Below are 16402 nucleotides of genomic sequence, written 5' to 3' on the forward strand. Positions count from 1 at the left end.
CAAACCTTTGCCTTTTTGAAAATTAACAAGACTCTTTTCAAAGAGTCTTAGCTTACATAGGTTTTATTATAAATATTTGCTATATTAGAAATGAAAAATATTATTATTATGAGATGATAATAAATTTGTGGGTCCTTTGTAAAGGTCTTTAGACCACTTTGATAAGTACTACTCTAAGCATCTTTTTAATACATAAGATTCAGAGAAGGTGCCAACCTGTATTGTTTCCTCATTTGGGAGTTCCCTCTACCAGTCAAATCACAGATCCAATTCTTACCTCTAAGTATGAATTAACTTAGTATTATTAAAAATGTGAGGTGATTTTTCTTTCCTAAAGTACAACATTGACAAGGAATTCTCTATAACAGGAAAATCATAGTTCTGATTCCTAACCTTATGGTTTTTGTTTATACTTTGTTTTTTGAAGAGGACAAATGACATCACAAGTAACATCTTGACTTTAGCATAAAGTGAATTTAATATGATAGAGTTGTACAAAGTTGTCAGCCTCATTCTTGCTTTCAGAGTACTCCAAGTCTAGTAGCAGAACAAAAATTAAGATGCTTGGCAATGAATGGCTCAGGATGAAGTAGATGATCTTGATAACTTCAATGTTTGACCAAACTTTATCTGCCTTCATGGCTGTTGGAACAAATTGTCTCATCCACCCAATCTGCCAAGGGAAGAATTCATACACTTATAGTGGACATCTCCCTAACTTAGATGGATTTAAATTCAATGATTATCTTCAATTTGGGTTAGCTTGTTTGAGATAGGTTTTGTGGGGGGGAAGGGCTGTGGCCACAACAAAGGTGGATGAATTGCCCTCAAAAGAGGTTGGCAAGTCCTCACACCAGAAGTGTTGGTCCCACTTGACTACCTCTTTCATCACCCTTATCCCTATATGTCCATTAGAATGAATGTTGCAACAATCCAGTTCTAAAATCATACCATTCCATTTGAGATATGTAAACACCTAAAACAAATGAATTATTCTTTTTCATGTGCAAGCAAGCAAATGCAAAAATCTATAGTCATGAAATGTTACTTGGAAAAAGGAAATTAAAGATTTAGAAGAGGTAATATTTTCAGGACTGAATTAACAACCAAATCAAGATATGTTAGAGTATACTGTGGATAATAGGTATGTTTATATTTTTCTGATAGGGAATAAAAGTGGGAGTCAGGGAAATTTTTAAGTCCTATTTAATAAAGGGTCAACGGTTGGTTAAAGGATACCAAATTACACCATGGTTCTAAATGAACAGATTAAAGCTAAATCTCTCTGTCACCAAACATTTGGATTTTTTAATTGTTTTACATATATATACAAACACATCTACATACACATCTGCTTTACCATTTTTATCTGGATATTTGGTATGTTGACTCATAAAACAGTTGGAAAACTAAATTCTGATTAAAAAAATAATTTTAAATTTTTTCATCAGAGGATTATCTTGGAGACTACCCTGATATATTTTCAAAAATAAAAATAAATTTGTAGATGTAAATATTAGTTATAATTATTATAACTATAGTACTAATAAGTAGTAATAAAATAATAAATACAATATAGAACAGCTTAAATCCTTGCCTAGTAAAATTAAAAAAAAAAAAAAGTGTGCTTTGGTTCCCTGAAGATAAAACTAGATATCAAGAAAATTTGAATCTCAATGGAAGCATCAACTTCCTCAAGCAGAATTTTTTGGGGATGCCTCAATCTACTACTCTTTAATATGGGAATTGTTCCTCTAGGGTACTTATGAGGATTCATTAATTTGTGATGTATTTGAGGATATGAACTGTGGGACACATGCTCTTTGCAAAGAGAATTATCCAGGCTGATCAAATCAATGTAAACCTTTTCTCTAAGCAGTCTCCAGATATGCCCCAGGCTGAACCCTAGAGGAAAATCAGCTGAAATTCTACTTCAAAGCCTTTATACTTAATGAAAGGCACCTTGTTGTAGCCAATTTTTCTGAGTCTTTCTAAAAGGGTTATCATACCAATCGAAATTTGTTTTCTACAGCTTATTCTCTTTATAAGGGAGTTTATAATGAAAATTACCAACCAACTTCTAATATTCTAAAGTTTTAAAGTGAGGAGTGTTTCCTTGAGAGCCCATGACTTGGATACATAATTCAGATGGAAAGAATCAAACCCAAGAATCTATGCAAATATAGAGATGATACTATTTAACAAACCTTCTAAATATCTAGACTAAGAAAGATTGGCTGTTTTACTGGCAAGGTGTACCTCAGAATACAGTGGAAATGAGAGAATTCTATCTAATGCTATATCTTTTGTCATATAGCTACATACCTTTTCAAAAATCCTCTTTGAAAACCTCCAGGCATTTTTCCTGCCATTTTTTAAAAATACCCAGAGCTTGTCAATCAAATTTCAAATTCTAATGAAATAAATTAGCCTGCACACTTGATCTGCTTTAGCTGTATCATCAATGAACCCACTTCTTCTTTTTCCTGAAGCCAATCATTTGCTTATGCCCACTTAGAGAAAAAAAAACAAAAACCCTAACCCTTCCTCACTGCTTCTAATGACATCTTCAGTCATTAATGAGTTAATAAAAATCTCAAAGTCATCTGGGGATAGATAAGGAGGAAGAAAGAAGAGTATTGTACATGTAATGACAGGCTCCCTTGCTGCCCTCCAAGATGTCATGGGTCAGTCATGTTAAGAATGTGTGCGTCCAATCATTTGCTGATTTCTATCAGGCAGGCCTCAAGCAGGAGCTGACATGGGCCAGTTTGGGAGTCACAATGAATAAACAATGACTTTTTGGATTGTTGGCTGCTGTGTGCATGTTGGGGGGGAGTTATATATACTAAATCATGATGACATTAGCAATCAATATACCAATTACGAGACAAGTTATTGAATGAAGAATGTATATGTCTTGAGCTCTGGAACTCTTTGAACAGGTCACTGGCATCAGAAAAACCCCTACTATAATGCAGCTTAACTCCTTGTGATCCTAAGGTGTAAAATCATGCAGAGTCCAGATACCTGAAATTCAGATATAAAGAGAAAACATTGATTCTTTGTATCTTGTTTTTTTCAAATAGACTAGTTTAAAACATATTAAGGTGTTTCCTTAAGAATGAGAAATTATGTGATGTTGAATGAATGATTATTTGATCACAGTGACTAAGAATAAAGGTATTTTTTTTCTGTTTATAAAATAATGTTATAAATAACCTTAAGAGAAGCTTGATTACATCAATAGAAAAAGTGACAATATTGTAAAAATTAGCAATGTTATTCTATATTTTTCTGGAATGAAAGTACAAACTATCTTTTCTAAACAGAAAAGGCTTTTTATTAGTATGGGCTTCTTACTATTTCTAGAGACTTCTGTCCTGGTATCATAATCTATTTTTTTTTTCCCAGGAGCTGAAGTCCCATGAATTTTTGTAAACTAAGAAGAAATGAACATATAATGAACTTGGACAAGATTCTTAGAGTCAGAATTTTGTAAAAAGTGACAGAGAGAATAGTTCAATATATTTTAGAAGTAAATGAGCTGAATAGTTATTCTATCATTTAAAAATGATGTCCAAGTATATTTATAACTATGATCATTATTATATTTTAATGCCCTAATGATAATATGTTACATTGAAAAAATTAGGTATTTCCAGTTTATTATGTCACTAATCTTTTAGTGTCTTAATATCACACAATCTGATTAAAATAAGATTTAAATAGATATGTAGGTTGAAATACCTACATATAATCATAAAGTATTTCTAAATCTTTTCCAAGTATGATAAAAAATTAGCTTTCTTAAAGAAAATAACTGATAAGTAACAATCATAAGTATTATATGACATTATTCTTCTGAAAGGCAGTCTGGTATAGTAGACTGATCACTGGACTTGGAAGCCAGAAGACCTGGTTTTATAGACCATCTCAGACATTACAGTATGACCCTAGTCAAATAATATGATTTTTTTCCCTTTTAGTTTTAGTTTCCTTAAGTGTAAAATGGAGATACTAAGAGCAAGTATAATATAGGATTGTTCTAAGGATCAAATGAGATAATAAAAGTATTTTTCAGATCCTGAAGCTCTAAATAAGTCAGTTATTTTGGTTGTGTATAAAGAGAAGTGGGATAAATAGATAAAAATCCCTCATAAAATCTTTATCTTCAGTTCCTAAAATACAGAATCCTTGACTTATTTGAATTTTGTCATTGAAATAGTGCAACAGGAAGACATCAGAGTCAGAAAAGAGAATTGAAGAGTCTAAATAATCCAAACACTGGATAATTAGACCTTGAATTAGCAAGAATATATAGTTTTTGATTGGTAAGAGTATGGGGCTAACAAGTCCACACTTCTCTGTGTAGGTCAGCTTATTTAATTCTGGTTCAAAACTATAGACCACACTTTTTAACCCAGAATCAGGTGAGAAGAATATGGATGACTAAGCGCAAACATATCATCCCTTCAAGAAGGAGACATACTACATAACTAGAGGAAAACAAGACTGAATAGTTATAAGCATTGTCCTATGAACTCAATTTTCATGATCTTCTATCTATGTATGATTTTAATGACAGCACGCAGAATTTCTTTTGATTGCAAAGCACATTTAAGATGGCTTTATTAAAACATCCTAGCATTGACACAATTATTCTAAGAAGTATGTTTTTCAAGTCCATGCCAGACTCTTCTTAATTTTAGATTTTAGTTTTTTACCTCTAAAAACTTTTGTGTAAATAGGCAACTGGTAGATATTTTGTGGTGACAGCCATCTGAGGTTGGAATCAGGTTCTCTTGTGCTTTAGAACTAAACTCTTTGCTTTTTTGTTTTAAATAATTAAACTTTTAATACTCAGTCAGGTTTTATGTATTCTGACTCTTCAAGGCAATAAAGAAGAAGCAGACCCCTGCAAGTAGTTAAATAACTGTTCACATGTTGATGGTGTGGGAAAATAAACTGGCTATATAATTCATGAATAATTGACATATTTTCTAGTCCAGATAGGCACAAATGTGCCTAGATTGATAATAGTATTGATGAGGAAAAGGAGGAAGAGGAAAAGGGTAAAGGAAATAAAGAAGAGGAGAATAAGGAATAGGACAAGAAGGAGAAGAAGGTAAAGGAAGAAAAGTAGAGGAAGAGAAAGAAAAAGGAAAAGAGGAAGGAGAGAATATGTATCATGAACTACAACTACTACTACTACTACTACTACTACTACTACTACTACTACTACTACTACTACTACTACTACTACCACTCACTCTCCAACCTAATTGTTAAACACCCCAACTCTATTGAAGAGAGCACAACTAGCCAAACAGATCAAATACCAAATATAGGTTTACTTACTATTTTACAGAGAAGTCACAGAAGGCATACATTCCAATGAAGGTCAGAAAAAGGTAGTGCAAGAAATTTGTTTAAAGAACTTTATTTCAACTGTGAAACATGGAGATATTGCACAGGACTGGATAGCATGATATGCTGGAATCAAAGAAGGTGTTGTGCTCTATAAACAAAGCAGAATCATAGTAGCTCAAAAGAATTGAGACACACAAATCTAGAGACACTTCCATCTCATTTGTTCAAACTGATTATTTATGCCTGATGTGCAGTAGAGCTCATATTAGTTGATCAGTCATAGTTGAACACACTGTATTTTGATCCTTATGTGGTTGGTCCTGAATGAACAACTACAACTATTACTGCTGCAATCCTGAGATTACAGATATTGCTGCTGCTATTACTGTTACACTATTATTGCTACATCTATTGCTGCTTCTGTTGCTCCTACTATAACTACTCTTGCTGTTGCTGCTGTTACTGTTACTACTACCACCATCACCACTACCCAGCATTTCTCTATAGTGATTATAGCACTTCTCTTCCTGCGCCCTCCCTCCCCCTCAGGAACTGGGGTAATTCCATAGCTCATTTATCTCATGATACATACACATAAACTTTACAGAAATTTATGAGAATTGGAAGATTATTAGCTAGTAGTTATGAATTATTTACCTCTTTTTTCCCCCTTACATCTCTTCCTAAGCTTTCCACTTGATATTTTTTGAAGAGTATCTTTCTTTTCATTTAGGAAGTTGACTGATGGATTGCTATGTTCTGGATGTCCCCAGTTGTGGTGGCCATTTTTGAAAATGATGGAAGACTTAGGATTTGCAGAGGTCAAACCAGTCAAGAATCAGGGTAGATCATTGGTTGTAAAATCTATTTTCCTGAAATTTCTTTCCAGAGCTGTGTGTTAATGCCAAATGCTAATTCTTGCTGGGGACATGATGTCTTGTAAATGTTATGAAAGAATATCATTTTTCCTGTAGAAGTTAAGGGATTTTTAAGGCCATGTTAAGAAAGGGATTGTTTTCCCATGTCACATCTGTAGGTCATGCATTTGGCCAATAAAATGGCTTTATGCTTGAAAGCGTCCTCAACTGTTTCACAACAGCTAGAAATTAGAACACAGGAAGGGGAAAATTGACCTAAAAGTACATTTTGAAAATATGTAGAGAGATTAAAAAAATACTCATATTTGCTATCTTTTCCAAATAAATCAAAGACCTAGATTCAAGTCTATACAAGACTTTAAGCTCATTTGATGATCATCAGTTTTAAAAATAACAAAATTTAACTCAATTTGGGGAGGTCTTAAAGACATGTTTTCAGCTCTTTTTGTAAAACTGTCCTTATTGACACTACATATGCTTCATGGCTTTAAAGACATATTACATTCATTTGTATAAGGAGAGTCATTCTAATTTTTACAGGCAAAAATAAGCTCAGTATAATAATATTGAGGTCTAACCACTTTGGTTTGGCTTGTTATGTAGATGGATTTTTCTCCCCTTATAGTCTTTGAAATGTTTTGAATTAAAATAGCTTACTCAAGGTCACTGAAGGCATATGGTCCTGCTCAAAACTTTAAACAAAACATTAGTTTTTACAACCTTTTGTAATTTGGTATTGTATACAACATGGTTATATGCAGAGTTTCTGTAATCTTTTCAGTGGGTGACAGAAATATGAGAAGCAAATTTATAAGCCATTTAGTGAAGCATTTAATCAATTTCATGCATAGGAAATAACTCCGATTGCTTTGCTTTATCAATCTTTTCAGCACAACTCCAGTTATTGGGATCTCTGAACACTCAAGGGGGAAAAATGTGAAAACTTTACAGTGTCCATGAAATGTCAGAACTTCTGAAAGTTGTTTAAACATACTTGCCAGTATCAATAATACTTCTTTGGTTGTTAATATTTTTCAGAAAGAAAACAGAAGTCTAATAATTAGAGAATGTTTACAAGTCTGACCATCAGGTTATACATTAAGGAACCTTTTCTTAGATTAACTCTTAGAGACCAATGATAATATGCAGATTCCATTGCCTTTCTGTGCTTAAAGATATATCAGCAGTTACCAGAAAATGCATTTTTAAAATCTACACTAAAATGTATCTATGGATTCAGTGAATCTTATTTATCTGGACAAAAAAAAAGTGAAAATCCACCCAAATTGCCTTGTTACTAATAGGAATATTTTAGTATACTTGAACAGTCTTTAAGAGTTCATATTCTGATTTGCTCTATAAATTGCTTAAAAGATTAATGCAGCTCTTGGCTACATAGGAGATTAATGTTTTCTTTTCTGTCATGTACTGTAGCCCCTTTTATAACACTTTACCCAAAACACTATCAAGTTCTTAAGTGAAAAACTCCTAAGGGAGCAAAAGACAATCTCTATCATAATCATCATCTGCTAAACTATATTAAAATTACATTAGTCTAGTGCCAGAGCTGCACCTTGCCCTCTAAAATTAGAGCTGATATAATGGTACTGTAGACATAGTTTCTAATTTAGAAATAATTTGCTTCCACTTATTTCTGAAACTAGAAAAACTTCAGTGAATAAATTCCTGCCTAGATTATTCAGTTCAGATTTGAATGTCAAGTTTATTTGTAGACCACGGTGTTTTAGGAGATTGTGACTGAGGCAGCAAAGCAGAGTAGTGAGACCATTGGATTGAAAAACAGAAAGTCATAGGTTCCAAAGATACTTCTATCATGTGATGTGTGACCATGAAAAATTCAAATAACCTCTCTGAATCTTAATTTCCTCAGCTACAAAACAAGGAGCATAATGCTATATTACAAGCCTCACATTATTATTGTTAAGAATCAGATGGAGTATTGCTTGTAGAGGACTTTGTGAACTTTAAAGCACTAGATGAATGTTATTTTGGAAGACACTTATATTCTTGAATTCCTTTTATCATTTGAGGAAGGAAGAAAGTTCTAGCCAAAATATATAAGGTTTTGTCTACATAAGCACTTCAGTGGGCCAATAGGTGACATTTCTTTAAGATACCAAGTTAAGAATTAGCAATGGCAACCATATATAATTTGGTAGACCTGCTTTGGCAATCTGGTACACAGTCCATAATTTATGTGAAATTTATTTTTATTTGTCAGTTCTAGTTATAGTTATGTTGCTTGGTAGAGGCCAATATCTCAAAGTACTAAGACTCATCTGTTTTTCCTAAAGGTATTGGTAGCAAAATGTTTTTTAAAAAAGTTCACAAAAAGTCAATTGGGAGAAAGGACTTTGGCACAGTAATATTTCTCATCTAGTACTAAAGAAAAAATCCTTAGGTTAAAGAAATGTTTATTGTAAATCTCAATGTAAATTTTGGTTGTCATCACTACCAAAAATAATGCCTTTTTTGCAGCAGCTATTTTAAGGGATGGAGTTAGTTATCATAATCTAAGTTTAGCATGTATAGTCAAAAGCTTTTAAATATATGTATATACTTTCTCATATGTTAGTCTGGCTGTATTGGTCAAGGAATGTTAAAAATAATTATTTTTATTTATATTCAGAATGATACAAAGCAGAATAACTTCTCTCTTTTCTCAATTTGCTCCAAACTCCTTACATTCCCTACTCCACTCAATTAACAATTGTGGGATGTGGGCCTGGACATTGGATTCTCGTCTTTATGGGTTTGACTGAAGATGAAATTTTTCCTTGATAGTTAAAAAGAAGATTCAGAACTAGTGCTTTAATAATCAAAGTGTTCTCTTTTTCTTATACATTTCTCCTTTTCTTCACAATTAGGGTCACTATAAAAGACCATAGAATGGGAATAGAATACAAGAGGTAGGTTTTGTTTGCATTTTTTTGTTGTTGATAGTAGCTTATTGAGAATTGACTGGACAGAGTATGTTATACAAAGATATCAGTGTGGTTTAAGTAAAAATTGGCAATTATATGATTGCCATAAATATAATGCTAAAAAGATGTGTCAAATGTTTCATATATATATATTTCATTCTTATCCTTATAACCAACTTAAGAGGTATTTTCTTCAGAGGATGTTATACCCGTTTTATAATTGAGTCTCAGAAAGTCTAAGTAATATATATATATATATATATATATATATATATATATATATATATATATATATATATATATATATATATAGTCTTATATCTAGTAAAAGCAGGAGGCAGGATATCAGCATTTTCCATTAGGCAGCTTCTTAATGATGAGCAATAATATATATGAGGATCTTATCAAATTATGGATGTATGTAGAAGTTTCAGATTCTATACAAGAATTCTACTCAGGTCTAATGTAGTAGTAGTGGTGGTAGTAAAACAGTAGTGATAGTAGTCATAGGTGTAGCAGCAGCAACAATAATAATCATCATCATGACAAAAACAATTAGCATTTATATAATGTTTATTATGTGTCAGGCCCTGTGCTAAATGCTTTAAAAATATTATTTTATTTGATCCTGACTACAACCCTGATGGAAGATAGGTGCTGTTATTATTCCCATTTTATAATTGAGAAAATAGAGGCAAATTGAAGTTAAGTGATTTGCCTAAATCTGAAGCCATATTTAAGCTCAAGTTTTCTTAGTACTAGTACAAAAAAAAAAAAAAAAAAAGGAAATGGAATATGACAGAAACTAAGAGCTAATCAATACGGTGAAATACAGTTTCATTGTCCATAATTCTAAGTGTTGCAATAATCATTTATCTGAGCAAAAATAGTGTATGATATTTTATATGAGAATGATGTTTTTGAAAATAATTAGTAAGATATGTGCTTTGAATTGTTTTTGCAAAAGTGGGCTTGAGTTTATGCAGATCTTTCCACATTTCCTGTCCAGGTTCCCTAGTGACCAATGGTTTTTGTTTTTGTTGTTGTTCTTCAATCATTTCAGCTGTGTCTGACTCTTCATGACCCCTTTTGGACTTTCCTTGCCAAAAGTTACTAGAGTGGCTTGTCATTTTCTTCTCCAGTTCATTTCACACAAAAGGAAACTGAGACAAACAGGGGTAAGTGACTTCCCCAAGGTCACATAGCTAGTACCTTTGGTAGAAAATGCTTGGTTTGACAGATAGTCAATGAATCAATGTGTTTTAATTCTTCCCCACCTTCACTCTTTCCTGTAAAAAATTAGTCCAGTCCAGGTACTGAATCTATAATATTAGTCTCTAAAAAATGTAATAGAGTGATCTCAAAGTTCCAACTTGGCCACCAACTTGCAATGTGATGTTAGGTAAGTTCCATTAGTGGTTTTAAGACTAAGTTTATTCTTCTGTTCAAAGAAGATAAAAATATCTGCATCAACTCCCCTCAGAAGTGTTTTAAGGATCAAAAGATCTATTAATTATTAAAAGTCTTTTGAAAAATGTGAAACACTGTAGAAACAAAGACTTATAACTTCAAGTAAAGAAAGAATATTTTGTTTTTCCTTTGGGAAAATAAAAATTTGATGTTTAAATATTTAGCTAATATCCTTATTAATTATATTTAATCTCCTTATGAAGATGGAGTTTTCTAGATTTCACTTACATCAGGGCTCCTCACTAGAAAAAGGTCAGGGATTTCCATATAATATTGTTCTGAACTTCTATCTTCTTTCTTTCATTTTCCACTATCACTTCTCTAGTTGAAGAAAAAGTATTGTTCCAGCCTTAATTTTTGTTTTTTCTTTTCTTTTTCTAAAAGTAATAGTTCCCTATCTTCAAAACACATGCAAAGACAGCCACCCCTGCAAAACCCTGTGCTTCTAATTTTTCTCCTTCTTTCCCTGAATCCCTTCCCCCAGATAGCAATGTTAAACATGTGCAACTCTTCCACACATACCCTCACATCCACCATACTGTGCAAGAAAAACCAGATCTAAGAGGAAAAAAAATGAGAAAAAACAACACCAAAAATGATGCAAATACTAGGCTGTGATCCACACCCAGTTCCCATACTTCTTCCTCTGGACACAGATGATTCTTTCTATCAGAAGTCCACTAGAATTCAGCCTCAATTTTTCCAAGAGTATTCAGGATCTGTCTTCTATATCACTTTATCTGACTGGGAAAATATGGTACCTCCTATTGTTCTCCATTTATGTTCTCTCTAGAGGAGCAACTTTCATGAGATATGGCCCTTGTTTTGGCCGGACATACACATCAGTGACTACACAATAACTTTGCTTTTTTCTTACCAGGATTTCTTTGTCTTCCTAAAACACCCATCAGGAAATAGACACTCAAATGATTCTTTGCTCCTCTGAATCATTTTGATTCCCAATCTCTGCACATTTTTTGGTAGGCAGTTCCAGCTCCAACATGGATGAGTGCAAGGGAGTGGGTATATTTTTTTAAAGTCTTCCCACCTGAAGATCTGTATGACAAAGAATATGCCTTGTGACCTCATTTTGGAGTATCTTTTCAGGAGCTAAGTTTAATAGGACATGAAGGTAAAACATAGATTTGGAAGATGATGCACTCAAAGTTTAAGAAAGTGAATACTCCTGTCCATAAATACAATTAATATCCTGAAATCTGGAAAATTCAATTAAATTTTTTGACTTTCTCTTTGTACTAGGAAAGAAGTATGCATTTTTATAGTATTATGACACTATACAAATATTTTATATATTTCTGAGTTTCTAAACTTTTTGTGCTATGACTTCCACAAAATGCCCCCCAAAATCTCATTTAACTTTTTATACTAATATGGATCTTAGGCTTATGTTGAAACCTTGATGGGGAAAATCAAGATATGGAAAGGATAGCTGTATTTGAGACTTGGATAAAGCTGAGTGACGTCCTACTTTTTCTCTATGGCATCTTCCCCTTATTTGTAAAATGAAAAGGTTGAGTCCTAAGTCCAATTCTGTTCTATATCAATGATTCTGTGCAACTAGTTTTATTGAGTAGAATTGAGTAGTTTGAGTCAGTGTTGTGTTAGAAAGATTGATGTTCTAAATTTACATTCTAAATTAGATTAGCATTTACTAGCTTTGCAACTTTGAGCACCTCACTTAATAAGAAACTAAACTTCAGTTTTCTAATCTACAAAATAACTATAATATTTATATCTATATTTATTTATACAAATCAAACACAGAGGGCTCATTATATTTATGAACTCTTTATAAATAAGCATATTCTTTGATGTGTCTGTCTTTTTAATCATCTCTCTGTCTCTGCCTGCTTCTTTATCTTTTTAAATAAAAAATGGCAGTCACTATGTTGGGTATTGAGTACTGGTATTGGCATGTAAATATAAAGAATGAAATAATCCCTACTTTCAATCAGATTATCTTCTAAATGAGATGAGTACATATAAAATATATATGGCATAAAGTTAATAAACACAAATATATCTATACATACTTAGCAATTTAATACAAAGTAGCTTGGGAGGGAGGACAGTATACCATTTGGGGGAATCAGGAAAGGTGTCATGAAGAAAATGGTGCCTAAGATGCACCTTAAAATAAGAGAGGGATGCTATGAGACAGAGATAGCAAAGGAGTGCAGTCCAGGCATAAGGGATGACCAGTACAAAAGCAAAAGAGAAAGTTTTTTTGGAATGTTTTCTTTGCATTCACTCTGGGGTTGTTAAAAGAGTACAATGAGACAGGGTCTGTGAAAATGTTTTGTAAGCCATAAAGGACCTGACAGTTATAAGGTACTTTCACCTCTAAACAACATCTATATATTTTTGTGTGGTTTTCTAACTAAAATAACTTTAAGAAAATTTAAAGAAAGATTTAAGAAATCAAAATTTTATGGAGTTTTTTTTATTCAAATAGTATGATTTGTTTATTTGAAACTAAAGTAGATGAAACAATTTGAAAGCTTCAATCAAGTTCTGCTTTTTTTTCTCTTGCTGTTTACAAAGCAAGATATTTTATGGATGTAATTTATACGTTGAATAGAAGAAGGCTATTCCCAATATTATCTTTATCTTCTAGACATAAATAACAAACAACTCCAGTAATCGAAATTTACTACAATTGTAATAGATTTTGGCAATGTTTATATATTGTTGGCAATGTTAACATAATGTTGACTTCCAAGACTAGGGCCAGGGACTTTTGCTTGGTTTTGTTATATTAAAAAAAATTACTGTATTGGTAGCTTTTATGACATTCAAGAGATTAATTCTCATAAATAAAATTGTTTATACCACCTTCTAATCAAAAAGTTGAAATTATCTGTGACAATGTACACACTAAAAAGTTGTATACTATGAAAATATTTCAATAATTAATGCATGCTCCATCTAGAGCAATTGACAGTGAGGTCATAAACATAATGGGCCATCTGTGTTTGATTTGTAGATGAAATGCTTAAAGGGATAGACAGGTAATTCAAGATTCTTTTGCAAATGTAGGCTCTAAAGATTTCTATCACCTTCTGTGTTGTGGGTTTTTTTTTCTTTTAATAAAAGAGTTCATTTTAGACTACTATTTCAGCTTTTCATTATAGAGGTCTAAGCTGTAAAGTGGTATGGAATAGAACAATTCCTTTTCAAGTTTTTGATATTCATGACTATGTCACCTTAACAATTATATTTTGATGTTGTGATCATAGAATATCACAATTTCTAAAGAACTAAAATGTTAGGTTTCCCCAAAGGACAATGGTGAAATGCACTGTGGTTTTAAGTGAGGTGCATGTGAGTGTGTGTGTGTGTGTGTGTGTGTGTGTGTGTGTATGTGTGTGTGTGTGTATAAAAAGGCTTTTATTTAAAAACAGCTCTCTTACAAGGGTATCATCTGATCATTTGTCATTTCCAATATCTATATTGCTAGTGAGCAGAGTATGTTGTTTTCTTCTGGGCTCAAATGTAAGACGACAAGACATTTAAAAAATTCAAGCACAGGATCCTGTGGGAGTACTTTTTCATGATTTCTTCTACCCTTTTATAAGAAAGATGCATGAACCAATTCTTGGAGTCCTAGTATTGTGAGATTTTCATGATCAGGTTTAAAGCATAAAGGTATCACTTATGGTCAAAAATCCCCAGTGTTTTTTAGAGGGTCCTAAGGGTTACATCATACATAATTTTTCTAGATCGAATAGAGGAACCTACTGTTTCTAGCATGTTGTTCTCTAGGGTATAGTGATTGGTGCCAATTGCCATCTCTATGTCTTCTCCCCAAAATAAAGAGCTATAGCAACAGCTCTCAGCTCAATCATGTGTATAAATTTCTTTAGCACTGGGCAGGCACAGCTCATTAACTTGCACTGTTAATGCATTTTCTTGTAAAAGGAAGTCCACATCTTTGCTCCTGTCTATGTCTATGTCGTTTCTGTCAAATCCTCTGAGATTCCATGTTGCAAAGAGGTTGTGGTTCTACTGATGTTGACCATATACTGCAGATTATGGCAGCTTTGGTAATTGGGGAATAACATTTGAGAATATTTTTAATAATGATCTACATGTAGAAGACAATTATTCAGTAGTACAAACCAATTCCATAGTATTTTAGTTTTTAGTGGAGTTCTTGAATAGTTGGCTCTATTTATTCATATAAAATTCTTTCATCTTTAATATTTTTTTTCAATTGAGTCCAACTCTTCATGAACCCTTTTGAAGCTGCCATTTTCTTTCCAGCTCATTTTACAGATGAGGAAATTGAGGCAAACAGAGTTAAGTAACTTGATCAGGATCACACTGCTATTTTGAACTCTGTAAGAAGTGTCTTCTTGACTCCAAGTCTGGCACTCTATCCACTATGCTACTTTGCTGTCCTTTCTTTCATATATTTTAATACAATTATGACATCATCCCTTGGTTTTTACTTCTCCAGAGTAAATAATAGCAACTATTTTCAACCTTTTTTTCTTATGCAGTTATCTTTCTTATCACAATGATTATTAATACATTTTAAAATAATTATGATCTTGCTACATAATTTTTCTAAAATCTTTAAAAAACAATTTTAATATAGGTACTTTGAAAGATCCTAAGTACTTGATTCTACTTCTTTTTTGATAAAGATTTCCATACTCCCATCTGATTGTATCTATGTGATAACAAATATTAAGATAAGAAGTGAACATTTTCATCCATATATTTGGCCTAATATTGACAAATTATCTTGATGTTTAATTAATTTTCATTTTAATATCTAATATAACTAATCACTTTCTCAGGATTCTTGCTCCCATAGAAGTCACTTACCCATTTTCAACTTATAGGGGAAATTATGATTTATAAAGTATTAAACAAACTCAGTTTTGCTTTTTTATCAATATGCTTATTGTTCTGTTATTCTGTTGTTCTGAAATACTTATTTTGTGTTTTGGGTAATAAGGCTGAAAGTTATAGTTAAAATGCTTTTATAATGAACAAAATAAATATGTAGTTTCAGAAATATGTGGGAAGCAGAAAGTTGAGTAGAAAGATTGAAAGATGTTCATTTATTGTAGTTCTGATATGTATATATATATCTATACACACATTTATTCAAAATAAACATACAACTTAGTACACTTTATAAATAACATTTATATAGAGCTTTGTGAAACAGTTAGATATTTTCTTATTTGATCCTCATGCCAATCCTGTGAAGTAAGTACTATCACTATCCCTATCTTACATTTGAGGAAACTTAGGCTAAGAGGATTTAAGTGACTTGGTCAGATTCATACAGTATATGAAATAGGGTTGAAACTCAGGTCTTCTTTACTTCAAATCAAATGCTTTTTCCACTATGACATTCTGCCTCCCATTAGTACTTTAACTGAATAATTTAATGTTATAATAAAAAGAAAACAGAATAAGTGAACTATATCAACCATTACTTCTATTCATTTCACAAAGCTATGTTGCAGATTTTGGTTTAGGTATAGATGGATGTATGGATTTTCTTTGATTTCATCATGACCAGAAATATTAGTGGTTTATTTCTTTATCCTTAATAAACAGCCATGGATTCTAGCTCTAGATGTTACAACCTTAAACAAACAACAATAAAGATAAAAATATAAAAGCCTCAAGACTACTGAACAATAACAAACTGACTAAAATAATGTGGGCTTTTTTTTTTAATACAATAGA

The 16402-nt window shown here is 32.2% G+C and overlaps 1 long non-coding RNA gene across 1 annotated transcript in view; it reads left to right on the forward strand.

Annotated features, from left to right (window-relative positions):
* The window catches only part of LOC141558207 (uncharacterized), a 111165-nt gene that overhangs the window by 70701 nt on the left and 24062 nt on the right, over positions 1–16402 (forward strand). The window contains exons 8-9 of the long non-coding RNA XR_012486992.1: positions 9140–9181; positions 10260–10374. This is a non-coding gene — a long non-coding RNA (uncharacterized LOC141558207). The remainder of the gene's footprint in view (positions 1–9139; positions 9182–10259; positions 10375–16402) is intronic.

The sequence above is a fragment of the Sminthopsis crassicaudata genome, chromosome 2 (assembly GCF_048593235.1).
Source record: "Sminthopsis crassicaudata isolate SCR6 chromosome 2, ASM4859323v1, whole genome shotgun sequence".
Classification (NCBI taxonomy): Eukaryota; Metazoa; Chordata; class Mammalia; order Dasyuromorphia; family Dasyuridae; genus Sminthopsis; species Sminthopsis crassicaudata.